General features: G+C 42.7%; 1 protein-coding gene across 3 annotated transcripts in view; it reads right to left on the bottom strand.

The window, feature by feature from the left end:
• Positions 1–24,816, bottom strand: part of acot7 (acyl-CoA thioesterase 7) — a 262,472-nt gene that overhangs the window by 43,600 nt on the left and 194,056 nt on the right. The gene's annotated exons all lie outside the window — the stretch shown is intronic.

Raw genomic sequence — 24,816 nt, 5'->3', positions numbered from 1 at the left:
TGATCGTCTGGGGTTGGTAGCACAAGTCATGCTGGAGTTGCAGGGAGAGGCCATGCGCAGCCTTGGGCGGACTGTTTGGGGGTCCATCTAGGCCATGACAGCTGCCATGGCCCAGGCATATGAGCGCATGGCATCATCCAACGAGAGGTTGGTGACCCTCATGGAGAGCCACATTCCACAGATACACGCAGACCTGCAAACCCTTGCCTTGGCCATGAGTAACAGTGGCAAGGCAAGAGAGGGACCAGGGGTCTGGAGATTGTTTCTGCTCCAGGTCCTTCTCGGGAGAGCAGCAAGGTTCTTACAAGCCTTGAGAGGGAGGAGGTGAGCCTGCACTCCACATCTGGGGTCCCCCCTCAGGGTGATTCCAATGTGGACACCATCTCCTCAGCCCCTCTTCCAGTGAGTCCAGCCTTAGCAGCCACGACATCTGAGGACAGCCCTGCACTGGTGCAGAAGGCTCTCAGGCAGCCGGGGCCCTTCAGGCCAGAGGACAACCGCTGAAGTCATCCAAAGCCAAAGGGCGTCCTGATCAGCGGCCTACCTCCAGTCAGGCTGCCAGCGCAGAAGTCGCACCGCGAAGGAGCACCTACAAACGTTTCAAAAAGACACCTTGACATATATGGGTTTTCACGGGTGAGGCGCCTATGCCATAATTGATATCAGTAAATGTGCTTTTCTAACAAGTGTAGCCTTTTTCCTCTGTGAATGACACATGCCACCATGTACTGATTATGTGTCCTCCCATTACATCATTGGCCTGACAGTACTGCCAATGTAAGGAATAATATCATTGCCATGCCAGTATGCGTGATGTGGCATTGCATGGATGCAGTCACATGGGCAAAGGCTCAGTAAGATGCTGCCAGTAATGCTGGAGAGATAGATGTCACACATGCGGAAGACTTCAGACGAGATGGAGGGCGGTGTGAATTGTGGGGAGCATATGTTACACTTCAGGGATTGTGGAAGCGCTCAGTGATCAGGCGTGGTCTTGCATCCCTTGCTCGCCGACATGTAGGCCCTCCATCAATGCTTTCTGTGCTCCCATGTGCGGCTGCTGTTGGATGCCCTCTGTGTCCTCATCATCCGAGGATGTTTCCTGCTCCCGAACCTCATCATCCTGCGAGGCCTCCCCCCTCTGTAATGCAATGTTGTGCAGAACGCAGCAGACAGCAACAATACGCCCAACCCTTCCTGGTGCGTACTGTAGGGCCCCACCCGATCTATCTAGGCAGTGGAAGTACATCTTCAGCATACCGACGGCCTGCTCGATGGTAGCTCGTGTGGAGCCGTGGCAGGCGCTGTGTCGCTCTTCTGCATTGCTGCTGGGGTTCCTCTCCACTGTCAGAAGCCATGACAGCAAGGGGTAGCCCTTGTCCCCAAGAATCCACCCCTGAATCTGAGCCAGTGCAGCGAACAGCAGCGGCATCTGGGACTGGCGCAGGATGAAGGAGTCATGGCAGCTACCTGGGAATCGGGCACACACTTGTAGGAAGCACTTCCTGTGGTCGCATACTAGCTGCATGTTGAGCAAGTAGAAGCCCTTTCTATTGAGGTATGCGGCTGGTTGTTCCGTTGGATCTTTGAGGGCCACATATGTGCACCGGTGGGAAACCTGCAATGGCCCCAAATCCAATGACCCTCTTGGCCTGATTCTCAGGGTCCGTCCTGAAGCACGCATAGTGACCGGCCCTCCTGTACAAGGCACCGGAGATCACCCTGATACAGCACTGTACTGCTGATTGCAAAACCCCACACAGATCGCCGGTGGATCCCAGGAATGATGCGGAGGTGTAGAAGTTTAAAGCCGCTGTCACTTTGAGGGCCACAGGCATAGGGTGTCTGCCAAAGCCCATTTGCTGCAGGTCATCATTCAGCAGTGCACAGAGATGTGTCACTGCCTCCCTGGACATCCACAGTCATCTCTGAAACTGGCGCTCCAACATCTGCAGGTAAGTCATGCGGGCCCTGTAGACCCACTGTCTTCTCTGGGCCCGAATACGCCTTGGTGGCTGCTGCTGCTTGCGTCTGGGAGCTCCCACATGGGCTGCACCCACTTCTTGGTTCCGCCTCCGGCAGGTATGCCTCCTCACAGTACGAGGAAAGACAGGGTGGACCAGCTCCATCTCTATGCTGGAGGTAAACTCGGTTCCTTCACAAGGGCAATGGCACCTATCTGGGCAGAGTGATGTGAATTGGTGCTTCAGCTGCGTTCCAACATTACATGTATTGTATGGGAAGACATTCCCTGTCTTAGCTTTAAATAAGAGCGGGAAAGCCTGACCACGGTCGCATCATTCCAGTTGCCTGGTTGGACCACCTGCAACATGACCTTACACCATCTAATATTTGTGCCCTCCACCCTACATAAAGGACTCATCGACTTCCATTGTCTTCCCTACTCCCCCACGCATCGTTGCCCGACGGCAGGGTCAGCCCCCCTTCCCACCCACCCCAAAATGTTCACGGGCGCCGAGTGGCCCCTTTTGTGGAACAAGGGTAGGGGGTACCCCCTTGCAAAATTGAGACCCCCTTCACAACACACACACACCCACCAAGCTTCATGAATGCAGAGTTGAGACCCCCTTCACAACACACACCAACCCATCTTCACAGGCTCCGAGGAGTGACGCCTCGATGGTGCTGGCTTTTCTCGGATGTGAAAGTGAAGGCACGTCCAGCTGAAGATGGCTGAATCGCACTGGGATGAATATTAATGTATGCAAAGAGGCGATTTAAATATTTAAAGTTGGGTCCCATTGCCAAGCCGCGGGAGGGGCCACCATGGAGCCACACCGCCACTAGGAAGATAGGGCCTGGCCCTCCTGATGTCGGGATCCGTGGCGGGCCGCTGCCAGAATGATCTTCCGCTACCACCCCCCCAACCACGAAGCCCACGTTGGCAGCTTTCTAAAATCATATTGTAGATGGTCATATTGTGCCAGCGCAAAGTAACAGCTCTTTGTAAAACGTATAGTGGAACTACCCCAGAAGAAACAGAAGACTGTGACGTTTCATCAAACGTCAGGGGCAGACAGAAAAAAACCTGTGAATATTGAAACAGATCAGGGTAGAAGCATGGGGTGAATTTAATGAAACATTACAAAGGTCATTAGATACAGGCTGATACTAGAGGGTGTGATGAAAGATAACTTGGTGCCAGTTTTCGAAAAGAAGCAATTTGCATTCACATGGTGCCTTAACATGGCCTCGGATGTTGCAAAGCGTTTTGCATACAATTAATTATTTTTGAAGTGCAGGGGTTGTTATGTTGGCAAAAGCAGCAGCTAATATGCAGGCAGCAACATCTCACAAACTGCAAGTGGATGAATAACTAGATAATCGTCTTTTGATGGTATTGGTGCAGGCAGGAAAGTTGGCCAGGACACTCAATTTTTTAAATAATATCATGGGATCTTTTTTATCCAACTGAGAAAGTGAAGGGGACATGGTTTTAATATCTGTTAGAAAGATAATGCAGCACTTCCTCAGTAATGAACTGAAGAATGAGCCAAGATTATCTCCTCAAGTCTGTTCCGAGCCTTGAAATTATAATCTTCTGATTCAGAGACTAAAAGAATCAGAAACACAATTCTGTGAATCACGGACCTTTTGGCTTGATATCTGTAACAATAAGTACAAAATACTGGAGTCTATTATAAAGGAAACAATTTTAGATCACTTGACAAGAGTTAAGACAATAAGGGGTTGAAAGCCATTATACAGGAGTTTCATAGGAATGTGGTAACATGCTCAACATTATGAGCATGTTATCACATTCCTATAAAATTCCTTTGCTATTTTAACAAGTGCCATAATCTGTTTATTTTGTGGGAATTTCAGAGTATCTTCAAACAAATGCATTAATGCATTCTTTGCCGATTTCACCAGAATAAAAGCCAATAATAGTTAAGGAAAGGTTAAGTCATGCCCAACAATGGAGAAGGTGGGAGATACACATTTTGATTTGGAGAAAACATTTAGTGTGGTCCATTCTGTGAGATGTATGACCAGTGTGAAAAATCACTGAAACAAGATAAAACATCAAACTGGACTGTGAATTGACTATGCAATCAATAACAGATGGTAGTTATCAGTGAACATAGTTTTGAATGGGCAATTGCAATCAGTGGCGCCTTTCCCGGCATCTCTGCTGGGAACCCTGCTGTTCACAGCAATTATTAATGACCTTCACAAAAGCAGTATTTGTAGATTGACTAAGCTGGTGGATGGCACCAAGTTGCATGGTTAAGCAAGATGTTCCTAGGAGAGAAATAAAATTCAAAAATTCATAGTCATATTGCAACTGTGCACATAACTGGCAAATGGCAATTTATACTAAGAAATGTAATGGATTACAGATTGGTGCTAAAAGTAGTATAAGCAATTACATAATAAGTGGCACATTGTTAGATGATATGAAGCAGAAAAAATATTTGAAAGTGCTAATTGAGCAAAGGATGCATCATCTCACAGCACGCCAGCAATTGCCAAGCTAAATAGAACATTCTGCTGTACAAGTAGGTTCATTGAGTATATGTTCAAAGAAAATACAATAACACTCTAAAAACCACTCAATATTTTTGGAGTATTTTTGAATGCTGCACTTACAAAAAGGGAAGCAACGGAAAGGGTTTAAAGAAGAGCAATAAGGATAGCGCTGAGTCTTATAAGTGAGTTTTTGAGGAGAAGCTGAGGGAGGTAAATCTCTTCCCAAGTTATTTTTAAATCAGTATATAAGGGAATCCGCCAGCTGGGTATGGCAAAGTACTTTGTTTGAAACTAGAAAAGTTGATTTATTAGCTTAAGAAAACTACAAATCAAATGTAAACAACAACAACTTGTATTTAGCACTTTTAACGTAGTAAATTGTCCCTAGGTGCTTCACAGGAGCATTATCAAACAGAATCTGACACTGAGCCACATAAGGAGATATTAGGGTTGTTACGAAAAAAACTTCAATTTTTTGTTAAGTTTTGAGGGCTTGTGTTTTATTTGGGAAAACTGAAAAGGATTCCATGGTTTTTTTTTCACTGGGGTCATTGAAAGGACTGAGGGGTCTTGTTCGCAAACAACATGTGCTGGAAGTCACCTGTCTTCAGATAAATACCTAGCAGGGACTTTTTGCCTTGGGGGAGATGTTTACAGAGAAGTGACAGGTCAAAATTTATAGGGGTCAGGAGACTTGACTCTTGAGATATTGTTTTTGGTTTTGCTTTGGACAGAGTGTTGGAGTTTTAAAAACCAGCCAGGAGCGCAGTCACCCCAGCTCAGCCTTTTCCATCTCTTTGAAAAGCCTGCTAGCTTTTCCATCTCTTTGAGAAGCTCTTAGAAGCGAGTGTAAGAAATAGGGAAATTGATGCTACATTCGTCATTGAAACCCCTGTTGCTGCATTTCTCCTCAGATGCTGGATAAATCCTCAACGCCACCTGACCATATTGCTCCAGAGAAAGGTCACAGTGACAACTGTTGACGCGTATTTGGGACGCCAAACCAAAAAAGGGACAACTCTCATCTTTCCATATCTTCTCTTTTTTCTTCACGAATTAGCAAATATTTGGCCAAAGTATCCTTTTTGTCTTTTTTTTTGTAACAGAGCTCAAAAAAGAAAATCTCTTTTTTTTGGTTAACTTGGTGTGTGTGAGGGGTTAAGATAAAAGGGAACTTTCATATTTCATTCTGTGTGTTAATGCTTTGCTTTGTTACTGGTTACGTCATGTTTTATAATCAACTGATAATTTAATTCTTTATTAAAGAAACCTGGTTGGTGTATTTTATTCTGTGATAAAGAGTAGTCTATGATTGACCATATCAGTAACTGGGTAAACATTTAAATATATGCTCTGACCTATGTAGAAGTGGAACTAGAAAAGACAGTGCACTCCTCCCACCTCAGTTGTACCAATAGCTTGGTCAAAGAGCAAGGAGCAAGTTTTAAGGAGCATCTTAACGGATGAAAGAGAGGAAGAGAGGCGGAGAAATTTAGGGAGGGAGTTCCAGAGCTAAGGGCCTAGGCAGCTGAAGGTACAGCTGCCAATGGTGGAGTGAAGGGGATGAGAATTTTAAAACTGAGGCGTTGCATAACTGGAAGTGAATGTAGGTCAACAAGCATAGGGGAGATGGATGAATGAGACCTGGTGAGAAAAGGATACCAGCAGCAGAATTTTGGATGACCTCATGTTTATCAGCGTAGCATGTGGGAGGCTGGCCAGCAGGACATTGGAAGAGTCAAGAGCTAACAAAGACATGGATGAAAATTTCAGCAGCAGATGAGCTGAGGCAGGGGTGGAGGTGGAGGTGGAAATAGACGATCTGAAATGGCCTGAAATGCTGGGCAGGATTTTGGTGCCGATACGGGAACGGAAGCAGATAGGCATGGAATTTCCTAGCACCAACCGGCATGCCGGTTCTCTGCCACGGTCCCAACTCCCAGCCATTTTTCTGGAGGTTGGATCCGGCGAGGAAAGGCTACCACCCACCACCCCTCCCTCTCCCCACCCCTGCAAGATGTGGGTAGCTTGTTAACTCAATGAAAATGCCAATTAAGACCATTGATCAGAGACTGACTGGAATTTTCCAGTTGGCCTGTGGACCTCCCCACAGTATTATGAGCACGGCAGATGCTTGGAGGCAGCTTCCCGGCAGCAGGGGTGGGGAACCAGCACCCCAGGATCACTTTGAAGTCCCCCCGCAGTCACCATACCTACCTGGCCACAGCTGAGCACTTCAAGTTGGAGATGCCCTCTCTCTCCCTTACCTTCAAGGGCAGACTGCAACTCCTTTAGTGTGTTCAGTATTTTCTTTTATTTCAGATTTCCAGCATCCACAGTATTTCGCCTTTGTATAAGAATTAGCTCGTTGATCTTATGGAACACATGGCCGCTTAGAACAATTAACACGTGTTTGATTTGAAACACTCAACAAGTAAATAAACAGACACCTAATTCAATAGAAAGAGGAGGACAGCAGTGTTGGGATCAAGGCAGGCATGTCATGAATTTGATCTCAATGAGTCTTGGAAGAAGCCCTATAAGGCTGGATATGGCATTCTTATGTTCTTGTGAGGCCACTGGGGTAAGCATCTGTCGCCAGCATGAGAACCCAGTGACCTGTACAGAGCAATGTACTTATGTACAGCACTGGTAATTGCTGACAGTATAACCAGATAAGGTACCTCCAGGACCTCTTTCTGTTTCAGAAATTATGCTCTTGCAGAAGTTGAGAAGCCAGTATCTCCCTTTGAAATGGCAGAGTACAAGGAAGAAGCCCTCTTGTTCAATTACCTCCCATCCTTACTGCATGTAATCTAACTGATGTTGGCTGCACCGACCCATTATAATGGTTTCACAGCAGGGTGCAATCATTCTCATCTCATACATGATAGAGCTGACCTTTAATCCCATCATCTGGCACATGTTCTCATTGCAAATGGATTTTCTCTATTCACATGTGTATTTTTTATAGCTTATGAGCAGAATTGCCTGCAGGTGAGCAAGCCCCGGAACTAAGAGAATCCTATAGCCACAAGACAAGAATCCGAGAAAAATAAAATCGCATACACGGGTAAGAGAGAAATTTTTTATCTCTTTGCAAGATTCTGCCATCGCACTGGTTGTGCCTTTGTGCAAGATCCCTTGGTGTAGTTAGCGCAATTGTTGCTCCATTTAAAATAGAATGCAAATGAAAGTAACATAAGCATGTTCTTGGGGTATGGCATGAGAGGAAGCCAGTGTCGAAGAGCTGCCGCTTTATAAACAGAAAGAACTATAAACACAATTCATGTCCAAGTGTACTACAGTGAGAGCTGTGACTGTTACAATGAGGGGAACATAATATATAGGGGGTTTTGTACAATTTAGTGGTGATTCTGTGATCCATGGCTGACAGCAGACAGCAGCGATCACAGGGAGCACATCTCAAGCAATGGCAAGTACACAGTTCTTGATTTTCTGTCCATTGCAATCAATCATAGCCAGTGCAGCTGGACATTCTTAAGATGCAGTCTCGGCGCGTGCTGATTCTCTCTCAGTGACCCCAAAATCACCCCTTCTTCGAATAGCACCATGGGATCTTTTATGCCCACCTGTGTGAGCAGACAAGGCCTCGGTTTAACGTTTCATTCAAAACAGAGCACCTCCACCAGTGCAGCACTCCCTCAGTATTGCCCTGGAGTGACGGCCTTAATTTTGCGCTCAAATCTCTGGAGTGGGAGTCGAGAGCTGAGAGTGCTGACACTGAGCCCTGGTTGACAGCTCGGTACTTTGAAGTACCTTTAAAGTGTAGTCACTTTTGTAATGGGAGAGCCATGAACAATGTACTCTTATGTCCATAAGAGTCTCCTCTTATGCACATTCTATGAAAAGATTTCCTAGTGCCTGATTGCCCAATGCTGTTAATTACATAGTGCACACATTAAAGTGGTAATGCAGCAGTTTGATTAGATAGTGCATAAATGCAGTCAACAGAGCCAGTGCTTTCCAATTCCAACCAAACTATGTGCACTTTCACAGTCCTAATGTCATCATTACTCAGTTCGTCTGACCAACTGTGGGCAAGTAAAAACTAAGGTTTTCCTCTTTTCTCCCCCCTCCAGTCCACAAAGTTTGTCTTTTCACTGCTCAGTTCCATGCAATTGTTCTACATTTGGTGCAAGAATATCATTAACCTGTTAACAGATACAAATATCCTGTCCTAAAAGAAAATATAATTTTCCATGGGGATGTTAAAAATAAACAGACTTCCATCCACCTCTATCGAGATACACATACACACACACACACAACTATATATATACATATCTTCCCTGTATCATGTGACTGTTAGACTGCACTGCATCAAAAGTATTAACAAAATGAGAAATAGTCATTTCCTGCTGTTTTTCTGGAGCTGGGGATTTACAAGCATCCACCAGACACCATAAATGTCCCTCAGCCTCTACTTGGCCTTACAATGTGCTTATTTAGACCCTTTGGCACACGCAGTATCTGAGCAGTGAGCACAAGGGGACAACCAAATTAAACACAGCTCCAACTTGGTAGCTAAACATGAACAACAGTGCTCCACACTATCCATGAGCAATGCCACGGGAGATCAGCTGGTTAGGAAATAAATACACCTTGCTGCACATTAGTAAAAACCTATCAAAAGTGAACATATTCACCCCCCCCTCCCCCCCCGACAGTGCGACGTACTCTAGACTGAGAGGGACTGTCTGAGCTTCCTGGCGCAATTGCTCCTTTTCAGCTAAAAGGGTGATACTGTAACAGCTAGTGACGTTTCAGATGGCCCATCAATAACATTGAAGTCAACTAATTTTAAAAGGAGCCATAAAATGAACAGCATACTGATGATTAATGCTGTACTGGCATGATCAGCTATCAGCCCTGCCTTCGACAGAAGTCTGTGACTTTGCATGCTGAAATGAATATAATAGTACTAGAGGATTATGGCACTGGTCTGTAATGTTCTGTTATTCCAGATGGCTGTTTCAAATGGTAGGATGGGCTGATTTAATTCTGCATTGTGAAATAAATACATTTCCTGGATGGAAGGGATGCACGGGGAATCGGTTCATTTGAAGCTATAAGTTCTTCTTTTTTCTTTCTTTTCTTTATAAGTTACTGTTGGAGATAATAGTGGACAAACATTTAGCACCTTCGCATAATATTTCTCTGCTGGCTATTTTAACGGAGGCATTAACTTGTTTGTTTTTATTTTCTGGAAAATAATGGACAGAGTGTTGCACAAATGCATTAAATGTTCAGCCATTATCATCATCAGCTGTAGTCTTTGAAAATCTGTGCATGAGAAAAAGGTGAAAATAAACCTATCCATTAGATGGTGAAACTCTGTACACCACCTTCACTGACTAGCACTCCCTGTGAGGATGCTGTTCATCAGGAGCACCCGATCATGATTCAACAATAACATTCACGTTCTGTGTAAAAACACACTTCCAGGAATAAGTTGACAACCAATGTATCAACTCCTACTCTACAGAGTTAATCAAAAGCATCATTTATGGCTAGCACATAGCCAGCTGATATATGGGGGGTAGGGGTGTGTATTCAACTCTTGACTACAGCAGTAAGAAACATGACATCTTATTCAGCCATGGTTATCATGCACAGTTGCATAGAGCAAGAGCTCACTGCACCGATCAATAAAAGTGACATCTTCATTTGTGGTGCACTGGCAGAATGGTGCTCTGAGGTTTGATAACAGTCAGGCCTTTCAATGTGAGCAGCCAACTGTAGTGATTTTGAAAGCACTATTAATAAATAATGCAGATTGTTTGTAATACTGAATAAGGTTTTAAGAACAGAAGAAAAGCCAAGGATATGAAAAGGCCATTTATCCATCAAAGGTCAGCCTTCGAGTATTTAAATTCTACTAGACAAGAATGCAAGTGTGTTTCACATTCTTCTAAAATCTCCATGCCATTTCCTTATTTAACAGCTTATTCCAGACATTTAGCACCTTCTGTGAGTAGAAGTTCCTCCTAATATCTGTTCTAAGTTTAATTGTCATTAGTCTCGATGTCTGACCTCTGGTCAAATTATTCTGCCTTATTTTAGAAGTATTATTCAAGAGTTTTTCTAACTACAAAATATTTTATACACTGCAACAGATTCCCCAGTTTCCCTCCATGCTGTTTAGCTGCTCATGATAAACAAGTCACTGGTTTGAACTTTTCATGGAAATTATACACAAAAAATGCATTCATTTCCTGGATTCAAAACATAATGTTATTGTTCACAATTAAAATGAAAAATGTGTGACATAAAATACATTCAGCATCATGATTTTCATGAGACTGTGTCCTATTTGCACTCCTGGAACAGTATTTGTGTTAGCTTGGCTCAGTCTGGAGGTATTTTTCTTGCTGAACCGGAAATTTGTAGGTATGAGCCCTGCTTCAGGATCTGGACACATTAATAAGGCTTACACTTCAGTGCAGTACTGAGGGAGTGCTGCATTGCCAGAGTGGCAGCTTTCAGATGTGATGTTAAACCAAGGCCCCATCCACCTGTGCTGGCATACAGGTGGATACTGAAGATACTTGACATAATTTGAAGTAGTGCAGGAGTACTGACCAACATTTCGCCCTCAACCAATACAACCAAAAGCTGATTGAACTGGTCATTCGTCTTATTGCTGTTTATGGGAATTGTTGTGTGCGCAATGGCTGCTGTGCTTGCTTACATAACAGCAATCACTATACTGCAATGCAATTCACTATATGCGACACACTTTGCAGTGTTTGTAAGAGATATGCTACATCAATCAAAATCTTACTTTTTTTTACTCTGAACCTGATAATATAAATCTATGAATATTGTTAAAAGTAGACTTTGAAAAAATCGAATGTCAAAGCAGGCTACTTTTTGCAGATAATTGACAATTTGCAAGTGGGAACCTCATCATGATAATTTTTCATTTTTCTCTGAATATGAATTTTGATGAATTCACATTGGACCTGTCACTCAACTCACCCACTTCTGCTGCATGAATACGGAAATGGCAGAGTCATGCTGAGAAGGACAGTCATTGCAGCATACTGCATACAGCCAATGTGATATCACCTGCATCCTCTTGACATCCACTGTAATAATGACGCAATTCTGCACTTTAACGGCCTCACGTAAACCAATAATGAACCCTGAACTGACATTCAGAATGGGCATTATTTATATGAAGGGAAAGACAAGATTATCCCAAAAGATGATTTGTTGTGGTTTGTAATAACACACCATCCATAGTGCTATGTATATTTTAAGAACTATGTAGTGTATACTTAAATGGAACATTTTGGAGAAACGTGGACTTTTCAGCCTAGAAAGGATGCATCCATGAGGCAATTTTATAGTCATCCAAGATTGTTAAGGGAATGAAAAAGGTAAATGTGGAAAAACACAGTAAAGTAAGCTGCAAGAGTAGAACAAGAGGAAAAATTAGTAAGAGGCACTTTTAGAACTGACATTAGGAAGCCCTTCACAACAAAAAAAAAGTCAGCATATGGAATGGACTCCTAGATAGGATCATTGAGTCACAATCTCTGGAATTTTTAAAGAAACAGATGCTGCAATTGGAAAAACTGTGGGGTCTTTCTGAATAAAATGAGGCAAATATGCTTCTTTATCCATAATGATTCTAAGATCTTGTGATTAACAGAATGAACTTGCATTTATCGCACCTCTCACATCCTGAAGATGTCCCAAATCCTTTCACAGCCAATGGATTATTTTCTTAATAATTATGATGTGTAAGCAGTGCTGACTGGCAGATAATCAATAAATATTTATCTGAAATGCACTGTATGGGACCCATTCACTGCCTTCATGCCGCTTGCTTCTGGGGCAAAAGGGTGAGAAACTGCTGCAACAGCTTCAGTGTCTTGTGATAGCCAGCCAGCAGCCATTAGGCCAAGGGCTGAAATATCTTTTCCAAAAAAGAGTCAGTGTTACATGCCATATGATCAATTTCCATACCAGATAATGGGAGTTTCCCAAAACCATCTGTTCAACAGGTCCACTGTACTCGGGCTTTGTCATTTTGCCACATGGTGACCACTGTCCTTTACAATTTAGGCACTCTCCATTCTACAGAGCCAGCAGCTCTGCCAGTCAGTACCTTTCCTTCCAATCAGCATCAACATTATCTGGAACGGGGCAACTGGACCTGTATACACAATTACAACTTTGCACAAAAACTGACTTTGAATATCATTCAATATTGGGTTTTAATTTATTCTTAGTGCACCAGGCAGATACAATTAGAGTTCATTATAAGTCCAATTTTTGTTTTTAGCATGTTTCTGCAAGCCTTTAATTGGTACACTACCTTTAAGATGTGCCATTTCAGTACTGATGGAGAGAACAGCAGCATAATTGCATTCACTGTGTGGCTATTTAATCACTCTTTAAAGTACATAATTGGTACATTATGAGGAGTAAGTAAACAGAAAGCATTTTGGAGACAAGGTGCAGAAAGGCTATATTTACTGAGAGTGCCTTGGGGATTTTAGCCAGCTGGCCAGATCCTTTATGGATCTGAAAGGCAACCAATGGATAAGCAGCAAGTCCTAAAGGTCTTTCAGTCAATATCACCAAGGTTAATAAGGTGACCCAAGCTGTACTTGGAAAGATACATGCAAGAAGGTGTCCGATTTAAACCAATGCGCCGATCTAAGTAAGAAGGATAACTGCAATTATCCTACACTACGATATATGGGACTCAGTCACAGATGATCTTACTTAGCAATATCTGGGTGTGATTTTCAATTATCTTACATAGCTATATATATTTATTTTACAATGATGTTAGTGGTAATCCAGGGAGGTAATAGGCATCAGCCATGGCTTAAAGATCAGCTTAGTTAATGTGGCTATCCATTTACATGATGCAAGTGTACCAAAAAAGATGCGTAGTAAAGATATTAGCCTAGAAATTGGCATGTGTTGCACTCATTTCTTGGGCGTAAAATGGGTGCAAAGCATACCAATTAGCAGTGGGATGACTATAGATTGGGTGCAAGTGTTGGCCCTACTGTTAAATTTATGACCATTTTTAGGGGTACACCTAAAACAGGCATTAAGCCCTTTAATATGTTAATGAGCAACCTAATACCCACTGAAGGACCTTGTGTAAAAATTTTTCTTGAAGAGTGGATAGATGTGGGGGCCCCTGCGGCTGCCACCAAAAGACATCTTAGATGTCTTTTTTAATTACATTTTCTGTGGAGCCAGGATGAGCAGGAGTGCTCCCCCTGACTCCACAGTCCTGGCCATCACCTGCCCCTCCATTGCCCGATTAAACCCCCAAAGCCAGGGCTTAGCTGGGAGCTACTGTCGGCTGCCCAAAATTCATTTTTTGGGCAAAGCGCATGTTGAGGCATGATAGGTACCGACAGCTCACACAGAATATGTACATGAGGCCCACTTTCAGGACAACATCAGGCCTTGGCTAGGTCCAAACTAATTTCTACCCAGTTAAGTAAGGAGAAATAAAGTCTCTTAAAATATGTGTGTCATGTTGGGATGTCTTGTTTGCTAACATTCTGAAAGGAATGGAATCTGTCAGATTCCGTAAGTGCTGCTAGTGAAATATTTGATTGTATTATTTATCGTACCAGCTGCATGTATAAAGCAGTACAAGCTTCAATTCTCTCCAAAATTTAATCTTATCCAATGTACACTATTCTTTTCTTTGCAGGAAAAGACAGCAATCAACATGATTATATACATCAACTGGTGAAACATCCAGGCCAGAAATGGGGTCATCAGGTACGAGGCCATGGAACCATAGTAGTTGACATAACAATTGGCCAATTGTGTTTATGCCAGCTCTTTGCTAGAGCAATTCAAAAATAATTCCCATCTCTCCCCCACCCCCACCCCCCCCTCCCATGCATGTCACATTCTCTGCTTCAAATGTTTATCCAATCTTCCCTTAAAAGATGCAATGGTTTTTGACTTTCCCTTTGGCAAAGCATTCCAGGCTCCAAAACCCACTTTGTACAGGAACTTCTCTTAATTTCTCTCTCACTCTCTTAGTGACAATATTAAATTGATGACTTCTCATCACTGACCCTTCAGAAATTAAATAGCCTTTTCCTATTCCCTCCCAAAATGCTTTTAAAAAATCTCAATTAGATCTCCTCTTGGCCAGCTCTGTTCCAGTAGAAAGTCCCAGTATCTCAAGTCTCTCCTCATAACTATAGCTTCCCTTTCCTGGCTTCATCCTACACTTTCTATGGTTTTGATGTGAGAGAGACAAATAGGCCTGTTAGAACCATAGAATCATAAAATGGTAACAGCACAGAAAGACACCATTCACCCCATCATGTCTATGTCCGTTCTCTGCAAGAGTAACTCAGCTAGATCCTCACACCTGCCTCTTCCCCATAGCCCTGCAAATTTATTTATCTTCAGGTGATTATATTCCTTTTGAAAGCCACAATTGAATCCGCCTCCATCACACTCTCAGGCAGTGCATTCCAGATCCTAACCATTCATTGTGTAAAAAAAGTTTTTTCTTATGTCACTGTAGGTTATCAGATGCAGGTAAACATACATCTGGAAGTTGGATCTTATTGTTGATGCAGAACTTTAGCTATCAGGATTTGTCATATGTTAACTGTATCCATTCAGTGTCAATGATTGCCACTTGAATCAAATTCCGAGCAATGCTGTACGTTTTTTTTACTCATTCATGGGATGCAGGCATCTTTGGCAAGATCAGCATTTATTGCCCATCCCTAACTGCCCTTGAGAAGGTGGTGGTGAGCTGCCTTCTTGAACCACTGCAGTCCGTCTGGTGCGGGTACACCCACACTGCTGTTAAGAAGGGAGTTCCAGAATTTTGATCCAGCAACAGTGAATGGATGGCGATATATTTCCAAGTCAGGATGGTGTGTGACTTGGAGGTGAAATTGCAGGTGGTGGTGTTCCCATGCGTCTGCTGGGGTGCCAACCAAGCGGGTTGCTTTGTCCTGGATGGTGTTGAAATTCCTGATTGTTGCTGGAGCCACATTCATTCAGGCAAATTCGATCTCACTCCTTACTTGTACCTTGTAGGTGGTGGACAGGCTTTGGGGAGTCAGGAGGTGGGTTACTTGCTGCAGCATTCCCAGTCTCTGACCTGCTCTTGTAGCCACTGTATTTATGTGGCTGCAACAGTTCGGTTTCTGGTCAATGGTAACCCCCAGGATGCTGATAGTGGGGTATTCAGCAATTGTAATGCCGTTGAATATCAAGGGAAGATGGTTAGATTCTCTCTTATTGTCATTGCCTGGCACCTGTGCAGATGATACAAAACTTGGAAGCATTGCGAACTGTGAGGAGGATAGTGTAGAACTTCAAAAGGAAAAAGACAAGTTGGTGGAATGGGCAGAAGGTGGCAGATGAGGTTCAATGCAGAGAAATGTGAAGTGATTCATTTTGGTAGGAAGAACATGGAGAAACAATATAAAATAAAGGGTACAATTCTAAAGAGGGTGCAGGAGCAGAGGGATCTAGATGTTTATGTGCAAAAGTCATTGAAGGTTGCAGGACAGGTTAAGAGAGCAGTTAATAAAGCATACAGTATCCTAGGCTTTATTAATAGGGGCATAGAGTACAAGAGCAAGGAGGTTATGTTGAACTTGTATAAGACACAAGTTCGGCCTCAGTTGGAGTACTGCATCCAGTTCTGGGTGCAAAACTTTAGGAAAGATGTGCAGGCCATGGAGAGAGTGCAGAAAAGATTCATGAGAATGGTTCCAGGGATGTGGAGCTTCAGTTATGAAGATAGATTGTAGAAGTTAGGACTGCTTTCTTTGGAGAAAAGAAAGCTGAGAGGAGATTTGATAGGGGTATTCAAAATCATGAGGGGTCAGGACAGAGTAGATAGGGAAAAACTGTTCCCATTCGTGAAAGGATTGAGAACGAGAGGGCACAGGTTTAAAATAATTGGTAAAAGAAGAAAAAGCAACATGGGGAAAACTTTTGCACACAGCGAGTGGTTAAGGTCTCGAATGTACTGCCTGAGAATGTGGTGGAGGCAGGTTCAATGAAGCATTCAAGAGGGAATTAGACTTATATAAAAAGGAAGAATGTGCAGGGTTACGGGGAGAAGGCGGGGTAATGGCACAAAGTGAACTACTCATTCGGAGAGCTGGTGCAGACACGATGGGCCGAATGGCTCCTTTTTTTTATTCATTCATGAGATGTGGGCGTCGCTGGCCAGGCCAGCATTTATTGCCCATCCCTAATTGCCCTTGAGAAGGTGGTGGTGAGCTGCCTTCTTGAACCGCTGCAGTCCATGTGGGGTAGGTACGCCCACAGTGCTAGCTAGGTTTACTATGCCATTTCAGAGGGCATGTAATAGTCAACCACATTGCTGTGGGTCTGCGCTGTAACAATCCTGGATCCTGTGTGGCGCAAATGTTATTTGCCACTTATCAGCTCAAGCCTGAATGTTCTCCAGTCTTGCTGCTGATACCAACTGCTTCAGTACCTGAAGAGTTGCGAATGGTATTGAACATCATACAATCATTAGCAAACATCCCCACTTCCAACCTTATGATGGTGATGAGTGTAATGAATCTCTAATATTGGTGATTGGACCATGGTGTCATGTGGGTACCGGGGCAACTTAAATTCCTCATACTTGCCCATGTTACCCACATGGTACCAGACCGTTGGTGAAAAAGTTTAATGGCTTTCAGTCATCATAATAGTAGCTTTAGTCATTCTCCATAATACTCTACCATAGACATTTAATCAACCTCTGTTCCCTCTCAGTCGCCCCCACCCTCATGCTCCAGCTCTTGACTGCTTCCTTCCTACTTCCCAAGAGATCCAACTCTGGCTCTGCTCCCTCCTTCCCACAAAGGCCTACCCAAGTGCTGCATCCTTTTCTCTCTGCTCCCACAACCAACACCCCCCTGAAGCTGTGACATATGGTTTGTTTCCCTGTTATCAACAATCTTCAGGATAAATACTTTCTCTCCTGTGTTCCCTCACTGATAGAAAGGATAGACAGAAGATCCTCTATTGTATAAATTATTTATTTTCGCCTCTTTCTATTATGATTGTATTATAAAATAAGATGGGGAAGGAGTAGGGAAACAGAATTAGAGTAGATAGCTACATCAAAGATGCAATGGGCCAACAAAATCTTGATCCATTGGAGTACATTAGTTATTTAGCTTTGCAATATCAACTTGCAAAACTAATTTCCAGGTATAAAGTGTGCTGCTTGACTGCCTCCCACACAATAGAAAAACTTGCCAAACACATCGGACTGGAGAGAACACAGGTGAATTGTTCTTAGTGTTAGTGATTCATCACATACTGTGTACTTAAACTAAACTTGTGTGATATTCGCTCTGTGTTGAGCTTTACATGAAAGATGGGTTCTGTGAATTGTACACAGAGGCAGGACACGAATGCATAAATGGTTACTGTGCGCAATGAAATTCCTTCCTCCACTATTTTAACACCAGTGTTAACCCATTTTCCATTTAAAATAGATGATGTAACACTCCCACTACAATGGCAAAGCAAGAAATTGCAGTTGATGTTAAGCATTTCCTGAAAAGGTGTTAGAAGCAGATTCAACAGTAACTTCCAAAAGGGAATTGGATATATAGTTGAAAAGGAGAAATTTGCAGGGCTATGAGGGAAAAAAACAAGGGAGTGGGGCTAATTGGATAGTTCTTTCAAAGAGCCGGTGCAGGTAGGATGGGCAGAATGGTCTCTTTCTGTGCTTTATGATTTGATGATGCAGATGCTTATATCCCCATGATGCAACTGCGGAGCTGATATGTTTAGTTCACACAATTATGAGGTATAAGATAAACAGTAAATACTAAAAAATAGCAGCACTATTATTTTGCATTCCTTTTGCACTATTATATTTACTAGATAATGGCAGTAGCTATTTGAGTCTACGCTGGTGCAGCAATAGCTGACACAAAGAATGAATTGCACATTACTTGGGAATACTAAGTCGTGATCAAAACTATGTCATTGCATAATGACAAATTATACAATAGCTATTGAAACTGTGTTGCTCCTGACAAGGATTCACTTTTTCTAAGGTTGCACAATATAGAGTACTCATTTTGAAGTTTCTGAAGTCAAATTGTCTATTCAGTTGAATTGAAATTGTGCAAAGAATGCTGTCTGCGTTTCAGTGAAATTGCTTAATATGCACAAGTGGGTAGTTCAGTCCCCCTGCACCCACCCCTAAGTAAAAAATTGAGATAGGAATCAACAGTAATGAAAATGCAGTACTATCTATAATTATTCATTTTATAATGAGAGCCATAATTTGCAAAACAATCAGCTAAGATCCAAGATATGAGAATTGAATATTATATTAAATAACAGTAATGTTACAATGAGTTAAGGCCAGTAACACAATTTCTTTCAATGAACAAGAGAAAGACCCTCTGGTCCATCCAGCTTGTCCCACACAAATGGGATATATTGTGCATTATAATACCTACAATCCCCACCCCACCCCATACCATACCATACCATGGAATCTCCAATTTGGGAGAGAAAAAATTTGCGCAATTCCTCTCCAACCTCTTTAGACAATCAAAATCAACCCAGGAGATCACACTGGCCCTGATAATTTTATGCTGTACCTACCTTTTGTACGATAGTAGTATATAGATATATTCAGCTCGTAGGTATGTGCTTGTGATGCCCATATTTGCAGGGATCATGTATCAAAACTACAATGTTGTAGACCTGCTTTCGATCTATGTTCCCCGGGAATGCAGCTTTACCATTGGGACCATGGGATTGCTGAGGTACCCTCAATGTTCTCAGGTTTGCAAATTAGTCCTAATTTATTTATGATTCCGTATATATTGGTGCGCCCCATTCATTCTAATAAAAATTGATTTCAGAATAAATCATGAGACACTACAGGTTCATTTTCTGCATTGAGCCATCAAAAGACCCCCTGCAGGAAATTTATGAGTGGATGCAGGCAAGATTATGATGCTAATGTACATTTCATTTTTTTTAATACCAAGTATGCTGCTGTCTATTCAGAAAAATAATTTCAGGAGAGTCTTCCGATGGCTCAATGAGTAAATGGAGCACATGCTGTGGTACTAAGCCATTTAGGTCAGTAAAGTCCAACATTCTACTCCTGGTTTATGCTCAGTGAGCTAAACTCAGTCAGGACATCCCAAAACTAAGGAGGAGAAAGTTGGCTGTTTATTATGCCCGACTGCAACCCCATCTTTCTGCTGGTCAGTGTAGATGTGCGGACATCAAATTTGGACAGGATTGGCCTAGGCTGTGTTGTCTCAGCAATTAAAAAGCCACTCGCAGTCTAGCTCCACGTATAAAGAACACGGCAAGTGTTGTTGTAAAGACCATACTAGCTCCCTAATCCCCTTCAGGAAGGGAACCTGCCACCCCTACCCAATCTGGCCAAGCCATGACTCTTAAAGTCCTCTGACGTGGCCTAGCAAACCACTCAATTTTAAGGAAGTCCTCTAACGACATTGTCAAGGCAACTAGGGATGGGTGAAAATAGCCTTGCTTGCTTTGCCCACATCACAGGAGCAAATAACATTGAGGAATGAGGATTGTTGGCGCCGGTGGAAATACAGCCCATCGTCTATTTATTTAGATATACAGCATTGAAACAGGCCCTTTGGCCCATCGAGTCTGTGCCGACCAACAACCACCCATTTATACTAATCCTACATTAATCCCATATTCCCTACCACATCCCCACCATTCTGCTACCACATACCTACACTAGGGGCAATTTATAATGGCCAATTTACCTATCAACCTGCAAGTCTTTAGCTGTGGGAGGAAACCGGAGCACCCAGTGGAAACCCACGCGGTCACAGGGAGAACTTGCAAACTCCGCACAGGCAGTACCCAGAACTGAACCCAGGTCGCTGGAGCTGTGAGGCTGCGGTGCTAACCACTGCGCCACTGTGCCGCCCCATCTGTAAGCACCTTCAGAAAAGTAGGGCAAAGTATTTTGGAAAAAAGAAATTGTGTCTGAAAAAGTTTTCAGATGTACACTGGGGGAGCAACTTACAGACATGTGCAATTTATTTACCAAACAGTATGGTGAGGATGTTGTCCAGAAGGATGAACGTTAAGTGTATATTGGATTTCAGATATCAAGCTGTGACAGTTTTGACTGCATATCTTATTAAAATATATCTGATAGAAGCTAATAATGGCATGCAATCTTCAAATTAAATTTAAAAAAAATTCTTTAAAATATTTTAATCCATTTTGGCGTATTTTGAAAGGTGACCTAAAAATTCTGTAAGCTTCTTCAAACTTTATTTAAGAATTCTGAGGGAAGAAACAAAACCTTGATTATGCATTTTTATCACATACTTCAGAAAGAAGGACAATTATACATATATCCATTGACAAACTATGACTCCCAACTCAAAACAGCAGTTTAAAAAAAAATTTGTTCCTGGGATGTGGGCAACGCTACTTTTATCACCCATCCCAAATTGCCTTGAGAAGGTGGTGATAGACCTTCTTTCTTCAAACTGAGAACATCAGAGCTGAATTTTGTGGAGCCGGTGGGGGCCTCGTCGCTGGGCCAAAAAGGCGAGGCGAACCCTGCCTTGGTCCTCTGGTGACCCTGGCTCAAATTAATGGCACTCGGGCAAGTAACTGACCAGCACCGTGGTCTCCGTCCCTTTAAGGACAGGGATCTGCCTCCCAGAGCTCCTGGTCAGTATCGGCAGCGCCACTGGGAGCGGTGGCCAATACTACAAGAGGCCTACTGAACTGGCCCCGGACCCCAGGTAAGTGTGGCAGGGTTTCTAAGGACAATTCAGTAGGCCCCGACGAGGGGGGGGAGGAGGAGGGTGCTCACTGCGGGCAGGGGTGTGGTCAGCAAAGAGACAGCCTTTGTCACCAGGGGTCTTGGGGGGGGGGGGGGGGCACAGATTGCTTCCAGAGGAGACCCCTATCACCAAGCACGCACAGAGGCTGCCTTGTTTTACTGGGCGACCTCCCCACATGACAGAGGCCCTCCTCCCACCCTCGCCATTGGTGTAATGCCAGCAGCAGTGGGTTAAGGCCCTTAAGTGGTTAATAATTGGCCACTTAAGTGCCTCAAATGGCCTCTGGGAAGGCTGCCTTTGGCCTTTACCGCCCCTGACTTAATCGCAGGGCTACAGGAAGGCGATGGGCACTCCACCCCCGCCATCCATCACTATTTTATGGGGCCCCCGCCTCCCATCACATTTCCCACAGGCCCATAAAATCCAGCCCTATGAGTCATGTCTCGGCTAGTTTGGGTAGGAGTGCAGGTTCCCTTCCTGAAGGAAATTAGTGAACTGGTATGGTTTTCACAACAAACAGCAGCTTTTGCATTCAATTTTCTAGCTAATGAATTACCAGATTTATTGAATTCAATTTCACAATTTACTACAGTGGGATTATGAACCTCTGTGTTTCTAGTCCAGTGTAACAGCCATTACATTACTGTACTATAAATCTTCTCAATCCTCTTTTCATCATTGAAAACAAACTCAGTTCTGTGATTCTCTGTTTATAATTTGAAGTCCTAAATCCTGGAATTGTCTCTGAACTCTTTCCATTATATCAATATAATTCTTAAGAGAGAATGCCCAGGTTTGTACATTCTGATGTGTCCTTTCTGATGCTTTATCCAGGGCTAAAACAACCTAATTGAATTTATAATCAAATAGCCTTAATGTGCTCCCTAGTACTTGACAAGCCTTGCTAATAACACCTTTACACAGCCTGGGTACTTTTAGTGAATGGTTCATTATCACACTCAAATTATTTCCCATTCTTACTTTTGTTAATATAGACCAATTGATGATGCAAGCGTGCTTTATTCATCCTTTTCTGATGTGCATTGCCGGGTGCTGATCCATGTTAAAATTCATCTGCAATTCCTTACACATTCACTTACTTTGTGTTCCACTTTCTACAGCATTGTGTCTCCTGATAATATGTCCCATTCCAGGACTTGAACACATGAACTAGGATGGTACTCCAATGTAGAACTGAGGTTGTGCTGTATTGTCAGAGTTGTGGCTGTTAGGAACAATGATTAAACCGAGGATCTGTCTGCCTGTTCAAGTGGATAGTAAAAGATTCTACAACACTACTTGAAAAACAGCATTGAATTCTCCCAGAGTACTTTTCATCTAATTGGTGTGTTCCAAACGACTGCTGCATCTGCCAACATAACAACAGTGGCTAGACTTCAAAGTAATTAACTGTGTGAAGCAATTTGGGAGATTTCACAGATACAAACATACAAAAATGATGGACAGAAAAAGACGAGCTGGTCCATCAAGCCTGTCCCGTACTCATGATGTCTGTAGCATCATGACTAGAGACTTCCTGATACCACAAAATTTTATCTTGTGAATTAACCTACTGTAAGGGACCTTGTCAGAGGCATTCTGAAAATCCGTGTAGACAATGTCAACCAGATTATCTTCATCCATTAGCCTAGTAACTTCCTCAAAAACTCAAATCAAGTTCGTAAAACCTGACCTTTTCAGGAAGCCATGTTGAGTAATATCACTAATAGCTGCATCTCTTTCCTGTAATCATAATCGGCATCTCTTAGGATCCCTTCAAGTATCTCCCCAATGAGGGATGTTGGCTGATGGCCCTGCTGATGGCTCGGATTTGACTCCCTTTTTGAATATTGGAACCCACTTGAGCTACTTTCCGATCCAATGGAACTAGCCCTAACTCTATTGAACTACTGAAGATATGGACAAAGGGCTCACAAAGCAGCTGTCCCTTCTCCGTGGGTGAATGTCATCTGAAACTGGAACCCATATCTATTTTGAGATTTCCGATTTTATCCAAGATGGCATTTCTATCTATATTAATATTGATAATGCTGTTTAATACAGGTCATCCTACAGTAATGCACTACATAAATGCTAGTCTTACAAGTCCAATAAAGTCTTACAAGTGAACTGAAAGAGCAATTTTTTTTTGCAATTGCTCAGTCACAAAAACATGTAAGAAAAGATCATCAGTCTCAATGCCTGGCAGAACCCTCCAAGGAATCAATATAACACAGAATACTGCAAGGCTGTCAAAAAAATTGATATGTTCTCAGCTGGTGACATAGATGTGTCAGAATTATTATCATGATAATCCCCCTCATCTATCAACTTGTCTGTGCAGCACTGAAACTTCACAGAGTGAGTCACTGTGATTCCATTAGCAGTCCCATCTCAGTCTCTCTAGTTGCTGGTATTCCAAAGTAGCTTCAGGCAACTGGTAGCAATAGCACTGAAGCGAGTCTCTAGAGGTGTGAAGTAAACAAAAATATTCAATTCAACATCAATAAATCTCCATGTATTCTGTTCAGAGTTCAGCCAAAAATATCCAAGTTAACCAAGTGTTTCATTAACAAGTTATTTGCCACCAAGTGTACTGTTAAGTCATACACACCAGCAAGGGCCCAAATATGATGCTCAGCTCATACTGAGTTAGCTAATACCAATTTAGTACAGTGGATAAGGCTGCTGCAATTGGATTTAGTGCCCTTGGGCTTGGAAGTGAAAAGAAAACAGCCAGGATTCCTGCTTCAGATTGATGTATTGTGATCCTCAACAGAAAAGTGTGGGTATCAGGTGAAGACAAAGTCTAGATCAGTTGTGATGCTGCCCAAGATCGAATACCAAACAGGTAAAAAAAAAAAAGTTCTTGGTACAAATAGTATATTTAAAGTTATTACAATCTTGACTGTTCTGTTCCAAATGTCAAAAATACCACTCTACTCATTAAAGTTGGTACGCGTGCTATCTTGCACATGACACTGCATCCATCCCATAAAAAATAAAGGAACACATTCTAATTGATAACAAAAACAAGAAATGCTGGAAATACGCAGCAGGTCTGGCAGCATCTGTAGAGAGAGAAGCAGAGTTAACGTTTCAGATCAGTGACCCTTCATCAGAACTGGCAAAGGTTAGAAATGTAATAGGTTTTAAGCAAATAAAGCAGGGGTAGGGCAAGAGATAACAAAAGGCAAGGTGTTGATAGGACAGGGTCACAAAGAATAACCGACCAGAAGGTCAAGGAGCAAAGGCAAACGGTATGTTAATGGTGTGTTGAAAGACAAAGCGCTAGTGCAGAGAGTGTGTTAATGGACAGAAAAATGAACAGCCCTGGCCCAAAGCACAAACATGAAAAAAATAGTGGGCAGGCACATGGTAAGAAAAATGAACGATGAAACAAACTAAAATAAAATAAAAGAAAAAGAAAAAAGGAAAAAGAAAAAAAAACTGAAAATAAAAA

This window comes from Heterodontus francisci, chromosome 37, assembly GCF_036365525.1.
Source record: "Heterodontus francisci isolate sHetFra1 chromosome 37, sHetFra1.hap1, whole genome shotgun sequence".
Lineage (NCBI taxonomy): Eukaryota > Metazoa > Chordata > Chondrichthyes > Heterodontiformes > Heterodontidae > Heterodontus > Heterodontus francisci.
The sequence above is the reverse complement of the archived record's forward strand: the minus strand, read 5'-3'. Positions and strand labels throughout refer to the sequence as shown.